Here is a 10,454-nt window from a genome sequence, read left to right as displayed (position 1 = left end):
GTTGAAATATAGCCACAGTCAAATCTTACCTCGCGTATATATCTGATCGAGATAGATTCAAAATTGATCAAAGAGGAAATTTAAAAAGGAGTTTAAACTGTTGGATAGATAAGGTACGTTGAACATCGAGTAAATTGGCTTGTTGACCCAAGTTTACTCTACCTATTAATACTGTGAATGTAGTGACAGTTTTTCAGTTGTCCAATTTGACCATATTTGACCATTAGTGCTTACTGACACACAACGGTCAATTACGGTAAACCCTATGGTTAATTAAGGTCAATTTAGGACAATTAGGGGCTACTGGATTCAAACTATCCTCACAGTAGGGTCCTAATCAAAGCTGACAGTGAATAGATTTTTGAAAAATGGGTAATCACGATCAAGTCGAAAGTTCTCTTCAACTATAGAACTGCGGTTAAATCCGTCAAACTTATGTTTAACTCCTCTACTCCCAAGAATTTTTGATGAAACTGAAGAACAAGTATCATTTTGCTTCACCATGAATTTTCACACTCTTCAAGTTTATTATTTTGATAAGCAATGTCTATATATATTTAGAAACATGGGATTACACACCTTTTGATAAAAATCGTGTTTTATCAATAATGACGTTACCATAGCAATCAGAAATTTGAATATTTAAATATCATCAAGTGTTTTCGATGATTGAAGTGAATATGAAAATTAAGGGAGATCTGACGGTTTACCCAACACCGACGTCACAAAGCGTATCTCTGACAGTTAACCCGACACCGACGTCACAATGCGTATCTCTGACAGTTAACCTGACACCGACGTCACAATGCGTATCTCTGACAGTTAACCCGACACCGACGTCACAATGCGTATCTCTGACGGTTAACCCGACACCGACGTCACAATGCGTATCTCTGACAGTTAACCCGACACCGACGTCACAATGCGTATCTCTGACGGTTAACCCGACACCGACGTCACAATGTGTATCTCTGACGGTTAACCCGATACCGACGTCACAATGCGTATCTCTGACGGTTAACCCGACACCGACGTCACAATGCGTATCTCTGACAGTTAACCCGACAACGACGTCAAAATACGTATCTCTGACGGTTAACCCGACACCGACGTCACAAAGCGTATCTCTGACAGTTAACCCGACAACGACGTCACAATGCGTATTTCTGACGGTTTACCCAACACCGACGTCACAATGTGTATCTATGACGGTTTACCAAACAACGACGTCACAATGCGTATCTCTGACGGTTTACCCAACATCGACGTCACAATGCGTAAATATAGAATACTGTTACATACAGTAATCCTAGACTTTGGTTTGATAAGTGTGTGAAATATGACTACTGATTTTCGGGTACGGAATTTTAACCGAAGATAAAGTCAGCTAGAATTAAGGAACCCTCGATACTCCAGGAGTTACGCTCACTTTCGCTCTGTGAACCCTTATGCTAAAATAGCAAGCACAACCGAAGTAATTTTAATGATTACATGAAAACAAAACATGAAGATTACAAAGAACGACAACCAACTTCAAAGCCATTACATTACACCGTAATGTGACCTCGAGAATCGTTTGGTGTACATCAATGGGTCAAATAGTTTTTTCGTCTTGTCCTCAAGATGTCGCACACGGTACCTTACATTTTTTATGTTCCCATATCAGAACATAGTAGTCGTTCGCCAAGAGTTACGTCCCCTTCACATCTCCGTCGTAACAGGCTTCCCATTAGAAAGATACGACATTTGGCATGTTTTTATTAAAGTTAAGGTACAAATGGTTGTTGCTACATCTATTACATTTCGTGACAACGACACAAGGATGTTTTATGCATGCTCCAGTAGTTATAATGAAAAGCAATCAAAGGAAACATCCGTAAAATTACTCGAGTTCATCTTGCAGCTTGCTGCTATTACAACGTGAAACACCATGGCGGACGAACGGGTTTCCCCAAGTTCAATATAGGTTGCTATAAATATTTATCCAATAAGCTATTACGCTCGATATGACGCATTAGGGATTTAATCCCATCTGTCAAATGAAATTGGTCAACAGAAAATCTATTTTAAGCCCGTAATTACCGGCATGACGATGCAGTGTTGATGCAAATAGACGCCTTCAGAAATAGTTCCGGGCCAAGGAAAAACGGACCAATGACAACAAAATTGAAACAGTAACTTTATTAACAACAATAAATTGACATTCCTTGTCAAATAAAACATATATCAAAACTAGATATACATATATCCATTATCAAAAGCCATCACTCCACAACTATTTTTTTATTTAAAACGAAGTCAGAAACACTTGCATATTTATATGTCGCCACAATGGCTTGTCTAGATAATTAAGATAATAAAAATAATTTCGAAAAGTCCCTGTGATTTTGCTACTTCTGGTTATTAATTTTGTAAATATGCTTTTTTTTCTCACATGATGTACAAAATATTGCCCCATTAGGATATTCTGACAAGGTGAAGTTAACGACGCCATCAAAAGACCATGGCTGCAATAGTAATAATGGTATTGACTTATCTGCAAATAAATTGGCAACCATACAACTTAATGCTAGAATCACTGTAATTCCTCCACCAGTATGAGTGATTTACATTATTCTGATAGTGTAACAAACAAGCTCTGTCCCGTCAGTTTATCCTAATAGGGATCTATGAAGGTATAATGGAATGATGACAATATTCATATATTGAACAATCATTTTAATTTGTCACACGAAAAAAAAAAAAAAAAACCAGAGCCTGTTTCAGGTCACGAAATACGCCTGTGATTTTGTCTGACTATCCCTACACTATTTATGCTGTATATAATATATTGCATTTGTTTCAATGGTAATTGCGTAATACTTTGCAAAGTTATTGCACCGACATTGAAAAGGTTACAGACATTAATGGGCCGTAACTCTAAAAGTTGTGGATCAAAAATCATGGAAATCAAACTCAATCTAGCTTTGATTGTACTTAAGCTTGCAATGAAAGTTAAAAGAAATCTGTTAAGGCTTAATAAATTTCAAAATCGCTGGGACATTGAAATGTTTACGAACAGAGGGACATACGGACGGAAGATGGACGGATGGAAGACGAGAATACCATAATATGTCCTGTCATTTGACGGATGTATAAAATACATAAATATCAAACAAAAAAAAGAAGTAAATAAATGTAAAGATCATAAATCTAAAATAATAAGCAAAATCACTTGAGGTACGCATATTGTGCATAAAAATACATTGAAAAATTAATTTAAGATTAGAAACAAGAGGCCCATGGGCCTTATCGGTCACCTTAGAATCAATCACTTCACAAGCAATGGTAAGAACTGACAGTATTTCTGATATTGATTTACATTTATTATTAACAGCTAATAGTTGTCTGCTGTTTAAAGAATTATAAAAAAAAATCATCACATGTTTTGTTTTTTATTTGTCTATTTCATTATATCTAGGAACATTTATCTTATAGTGATATAGTGACAGCTGTCAGTTGCTCACTTATTATGAGTCCATACTAGTTTATGGAGAAATTACTGAAATTAGCATGTCTATGTGTGCTTGATGATGAAGATAATGATGTTGACTGTGTCTAAGAATCTGCAGCATCCTTATGCATGGAAGTTAAAGTGTGTGAAGAAGCTGATAATGAGGATGTGTGATGCTGCTGTGTGATGCTGCTGATGTTCGTATATATGATGATGTTGAGGTGTGACGATGCTGATTTGGTATGTGATAATGCGGATGTGTAATGCTGCTGAAGTGTGATGATGCTAATGTTGATAGGTGACCATAATGATGCTGATGGTATGTGATGATGCTAATGTGTGACGAGGATGATGATTGTATATGATGACGTTGATGTCAGATGCTGATGTTGTTTGTATATGTAACAATGCTGGAGTGCTAGTATGGCTGCAAGTTATAAATATATGTTTAGAGTGATTGTGTTACATAGTGTCTATGATAGTTAAGATATAGTGTGCAACTCAAAATGCTGTGTGTTTAGTGGTGAAAATGATGCATGACTATACTCTGTAAGTGTGTGACGATGGGAGTTATAGACTGATAGTATATATGAATCTATTTATTCCTCATGTGTTTTTCGATAAATAAAAAATAAACAAATATATATAAATAAATAAAAATAAAATTGATATTATCCCTGTTAATAATTAACATTTAAAATTACTTTTGCTAAATGATTCTCTTGGCATGTTTAAATGGGTTAAAATTTCCCTTGCACCGGTTGCAGTGCGCTTCCATAAAATTCTACAACGATACTACGCGATCTCTAAAAACTACAGCTCAAGCACCATTTCATCAATTAAATAATATTAATATAATACAAAAAAGAACTATTACTTACGCATAAGAACTCACCACAGTTCCCCTGTAAGCAATTTCTTTCCGTGAGGTGCGCGTAATACCCGCCATGCTTACATAAAAATAAAATCAAGTAGGAAAGCTCCGTGCGGGGAGGTAACTCTGCACGAACGTCAAAAATATTCTGATATGAGGAATGGAGAGAGCGAAAGTGATCGTAACCCCTGGTGTATCGAGGATGAAATCAAGGTTAATACAATCAAAACACATTGAACAAGGCTTAAGGCTTTATACAGTATGTACAGTTGTGGTGTCGTAAAACGTACCATAAATTTCGTGCGCACACACGTACGATACAGTATCGTGCGCACAGCTGTGCGATAGGATCGCACATTATCTGCGCATTGGTAAAAATGGTTGACTTATATTACGAATTGAAAATTAAACGGAAATTCGTGAAGTTATTACTAGGTAACGATTACAAGAACACTAAAATTGATCGGTGATTATAAAAGTCATTTTTAATTCAACAGTTTTGAAAATAACTTTGGACCTGCATTAATTAGCCTTATTGTACACAGTTTCTAACCTCAGATCGTGGCGAGTGGCGTTGCCTCATACAACAAAAGTTTACCAGTATACGGGTATATACGTGACAGGTCCGGATCCGTACCGGCTTTGTCGCCCGTGTATCAAACACAACACTTACGATTTACCTGAGCATATATTTTTTGTTTACAAAAGGAATGAAAAATGAGAGTATTACAGACGTAATGCATATAAAATTTCCTTTATGACGGTATGAGATTTTAAATTATTCATTGCTGTAACAGAAAGAGACGTCCATTTAATGTTTACATAAATATTGTACATAAAATATATGTCAGCGCGCTAAGGCTGTTCACGTGTGGCTCTTTGTAAACAAGACACTTATCTAACTATTCAGTGTGTATCTGATATATCTACAAGTGTCAGTCCTATATTTATTATTGGCTTAATTAGGAGGTATATGTGGAATTAGGATTCGTTTTGAATAACGACTGACTCGGTGGTTCAATGGTATTGGGATCAAATTTATTATCAGCACAAAGAAATCCCTAAAAAGACAAAAACACGGCTATACAATACGAGCACATAAAACTACTTTTTACAAAAAACGTTATCGAACGCACTACACAATTACTTTACAATACATAATAGTTCACGTCAACTTACCCTGCATGTGGTGCTGAAGATGTATACTTGTATTTCAAATAACGTCCAACCCCTTTGAAATCTGCTGCCCAAGTGAAAAGAAAGACAGAAAAGCGGGAAATGACAGGAAGATTAACAGCGCGCATGTGTCCTGAGTGGTCAGTCCGGTCAACAAAAGAATACCACACATCACATCACACCACACACAATTACACACATTACATAACCATACGCAATATGCCTGGCACGGGCCGCAATGCAAAATACATATTAACCGAAAGTGACGGTCACGTGATCTAGCGACACGACGCATAATGCTAATTAACAATAGCTACAACTGCCATGGACAGTATTACCAAAGAAACTATAACCGTTTCAAATATTAATCATTTAATTAAGGTGCCACATATACTTAATTGTATTCTTATATATTCAGAAAATAAATAAACATGCGCACAAATACCTAGTAAAGGATTGAGTGACTTTTGAAACGGTTTGAAATTAGTTCACAAATTTTCCTTGAAACTGTCCAATGGACATCGCTACCATTGCACCGTTCTGTAATGATCGTGTTCGGGGACCTCTGTAACTATTGTTTTTTTTTTTTTTTTTACACATTTAATTGTGAGCTAATTGCCGTGGTCTAGCGGATTGATACCATCTAGTTTTGGTGCAAATACTAATAAATGACTTTTGGAGTGTATTAATTTATAATCGTATGCACGTTTCCACAAAAGACCGTGTTCCTCAAACACATAACAATCAGTTGCGTACTGAACGTATTTCGCGTAACACGTCGTCAGTCAATATGGAGGCCCAAAGAACATTTACTGAGGACATTGAAGATATCACTTGTGAGAATGACGCACGTGTCGAAAGTCATGTGCCACTTCCGGAAGTGAACTGACATCCACGTGCATCAGGTTACATCTAAGAAAGTCCTACCAAGACAGGTAGGAGAGTGTTGCACATATATCTGCTCTATCATGAACCGTTTCTAGAGCACGAGAAGACAAACGTCAAGATGATAGGGCTTTTTGCATATTAATTGTGAACATTATATTGTCTGTCTTTATGAAAGTTGGTTGCAAGAAACCGATGATGTATCAATTTCTGGTGTGTACTTAGAATACAGGGAGGAGAAATTGTAATAAATATGGGACATGTTTTTTAGTAGAAGTCAGATCACACCGTAATATTGAAACTCAACGGAAAGTGTATGTTGGATTACAATGATTATTATATTTTCGCCAGTTATATTTTCCACCAAGAAATAGTGTCTATTATGAAAGCATTGATGGTGATTTAGTTTTATATATCAGTATATAAAGATTTAGAAAATGTTATTATTATCGTTGAAATGAATAGCAGAACTGTCACCAGTAAGGATTTTATAGAAAACGTCGCTATGATGAGGTATATATATTGACCTGAATGGTAATATTGACTTTTTTGTTACATCATTCTTCAGTTTCTGTACAATATGGAAGATAATGATATGGAATGTGAAATGTCCTCATGGTATAGCAATTATATGTTGGCATCGAATTATTCCAACATTTAGAGAAAGAATGTCAAAACACACGAAGCATTCTCAAAAAAAGGTTACATCATAAAGATGTCAACTCTGCCATCTTGCTGTTTCGTCCATCAGTAAGACTAATGTGGAAGTCAATTCAAGGAAATCAAAATTGTTCCAAACAAATGCTGACATATTGATTGGGAGATGTTATTGTCTCATATTCTTTATTAAATATTGATAAAAGATTAATTTGATGTGAATTATTTCCTCTATAACACGAGTGAACTCACATTTTACCTGGCCTACTATACATGTTATCGTAATAACACAGGGATTTTAACCAACTGTGGTGTTGACATTATCAGACCTCGACAGAGTGTAAATAAGATTAGAGAGTTATAGCTACGTCATCTGTCAGATAAAGATCAGAGAGTGCATGCAATAGAAATTTAACTTGCATCATAATGGAATTTTGTAGTGTTTATAACAGCTAACAAAGTTGTGAGAAAGCTGTCAACCAAAAAGGACTGAACTGACCAGTCTCCGACTAATCAATGGTACGTATCATATCACATGTCTGAGACAACTGGCCGTATTATATCCTGTAGCGGTTTCTATCAGCAGACCTCTATCATCAAAATCAGTGATTATTGCTACATATGTATACGGTTCGTTAGAATACATACACAATCGTGACAAGGCTTTTATAAGGCGAACTTTGCCCGTTCACGTGCTGAAACATGTTGACAACTGATGGTATTTAAATACGTAGGATACGAAGGCCCAGATTGGCCGGACGCCTTTAACACGTAACCGTCCGATTTAGGTTAGGATATAATCTCAACACTTCTATAATTTGTTACACGTTACATGTTTACATGGTAGGGATTTGACGCACTGACCGTTTTTATTTTAACATACTGACCGTTTTTGTTATAACATACAGACCGTTTTTGTTATAACATACTAACCGTTTTTGTTATAACATACTAACCGTTTTTGTTATAACATACTGACCATTTTTGTTCTAACATACTGATCGTTTTTGTTATAACATACTAACCGTTTTTGTTATAACATACTGACCGTTTTTGTTATAACATACTGACCGTTTTTGTTATAACATACAGACTGTTTTTGTTATAACATATTGACCGTTTTTATGATAATTAACTGACCGTTTTTGTTATAACATATTGACCGTTTTTATTATAACATATTGACCGTTTTTATTATAATAAACTGACCTTTTTGGGATTATGATTCTTATTTAAAACTGTTTGGTGAAGAGTGTTTGGAGTTAACTACGAAAGTAGACAAGAATATAACCTGACGTTTGATGTGATATAGTAGTTTAACGTCTCTTTTCTAATCTGCGATTAAAAAGTAAACGATATACATTGATGACACACATTTATCTACAAAACTGGTCACATGTTACCATACAGAAGAGTAACGCGGAACACTAGTGACTATGTGGTTACTCAGGTGTGTATAACTTTAAATACAAAAGTGTTAAAATGTTTATCACAGCCTCTATCGGCGGATGGCAATGCTATCTAGGCAGGATTGGGCGTTCGTATTATTACGATGTAAGGCTGATGGATGGCTGCGGTATCTGGTGTACTAGTTATTTGTAGGTATCCCATCATAGATATGTATAATGTTTGTAGATGTGTATGGCTGGTACTAGGATCTAAAGGAATAGATGATGTCACATTCCAGTATGTCTGCTGTATTTGGATTGTAACATCCTACACAGAAAGACAACATTATATTCTGCGTTGGATACTCTTATCCACGAATCAATCTAGTCCAGGAAATATATAAAAAAAATAAGTAGATTTAGTAAGCTATATTAACCACGAAACATTCAGTCCCAGAGCTATATATGCTTTCACAGTATACATAACAAAGTTGTGAATTTATGTCTACAATCACGTGCACTAACTTGTTTTTGTCTATATCAACAGATACATAAATCCATTTCAACCTTAGTACAATGCTGTGTTCACTATGTGTACGGACACTACGACACTCGAGGCTTTGGACGCTCGGACATCCCCTCGTCGGTCAGGAACATAATGTTGGGAATTGTACTAACATAAAATTAAACGTTTCTGTCGAACCTATAGTAAGGCCAAGCAAAGATACGGATATGCAGGAACTGGAAAAGGAAATTCGCAACGAGCTGAGTATATACAACAGGACGGACAGTAAAATAGTGAAACATCGGAGAAAAACCACAGAGATGGTTAGCCCGTAGGTATTTAACTTAACAATCAGAAGAAATGGACAGTAAGCTGTCAGTTTTGTGTAAAACGCATGTGAAATGCGTGGATATAGATCACTAGGTCTGCTTTTCCATCAATTTCAGATTAATAAATGTAGTCTTTGTTTTTTTTTTTTTAAATTTACCTTGCTTCCAATATTTTGCATGTAGTGTTATAATGTCATCAAAATGTTTTGTTTGTTCACAACATACCTTACCTACTTTTAAATCGTGAGAAGCTTAATACGGATCTGATGAAAACAAATCTTGTGGAGGATATTCTCGTCCTTTATTTATTTGAAGACATCAATACATATTTGACACCATGAAGCTATGTTGTCGGAAAGGAAGTAATTTCAATTAATCAGATCTGTGATAGGTCTTATTATACGTGTAAAACAAGTAATTGATGTCATTACTCCGATAACAGGGAAGTCACTGAGAATATCTGAGATATAAGAAATAAAATTGATAGGATTATTAATGATAATTAGACCCTTTCATTGTTTTTATATATTTATCAGTCCTATCCTTTGTCATATTGTACAATGGTTTTATTGTAGCTTCTGGTATCCTCATTCACTAATATGATTAGTTATAGAATATTATCTATAATGGAGGTTATGGTTATAATTATGTAATGTTATACTCCAGGAATGGAATATTTCATGGTTTCACTTTCCGTGTACGATACACACATGTAATTGATTGACACATATTGACATTGCTTTAAATTTCAGACGAGATATAGAACAAATAGTGGAAAATCATGTTATTGATTCTATGAGGAAGGGAGACTTCGATAATCTACCAGGGTTTGGAAAGCCATTCAAAGAAGAATATGAACACCCTTTCTTGGAAAAAGGCCTCGCCAAAATTAACAGCATACTTATCAATGAAGGATGCAAGCCATCGTGGATCTCTTTAGGAAATGACATAAGGTAAAACTTAAAATCTCTGCTTTCTATTGTGAGTAAAACTCAATAAGTAAACCTGTGTTTTCCTCTGATTTCTATAGTGGGTAAATCACAGTAGGTGAACATCTGATTTCTATAGTGGGTAAATTTCAGTAGGTGAACCTCTGATTTCTATAGTGGGTAAATCACAGTAGGTGAACCTCTGATTTCTATAGTGG

This window comes from Ylistrum balloti, unplaced genomic scaffold, assembly GCF_031769215.1.
Source record: "Ylistrum balloti isolate Yb309-2 unplaced genomic scaffold, AGI_CSIRO_Ybal_v1 Utg372164, whole genome shotgun sequence".
Taxonomy (NCBI): domain Eukaryota; kingdom Metazoa; phylum Mollusca; class Bivalvia; order Pectinida; family Pectinidae; genus Ylistrum; species Ylistrum balloti.
The sequence above is the reverse complement of the archived record's forward strand: the minus strand, read 5'-3'. Positions refer to the sequence as shown.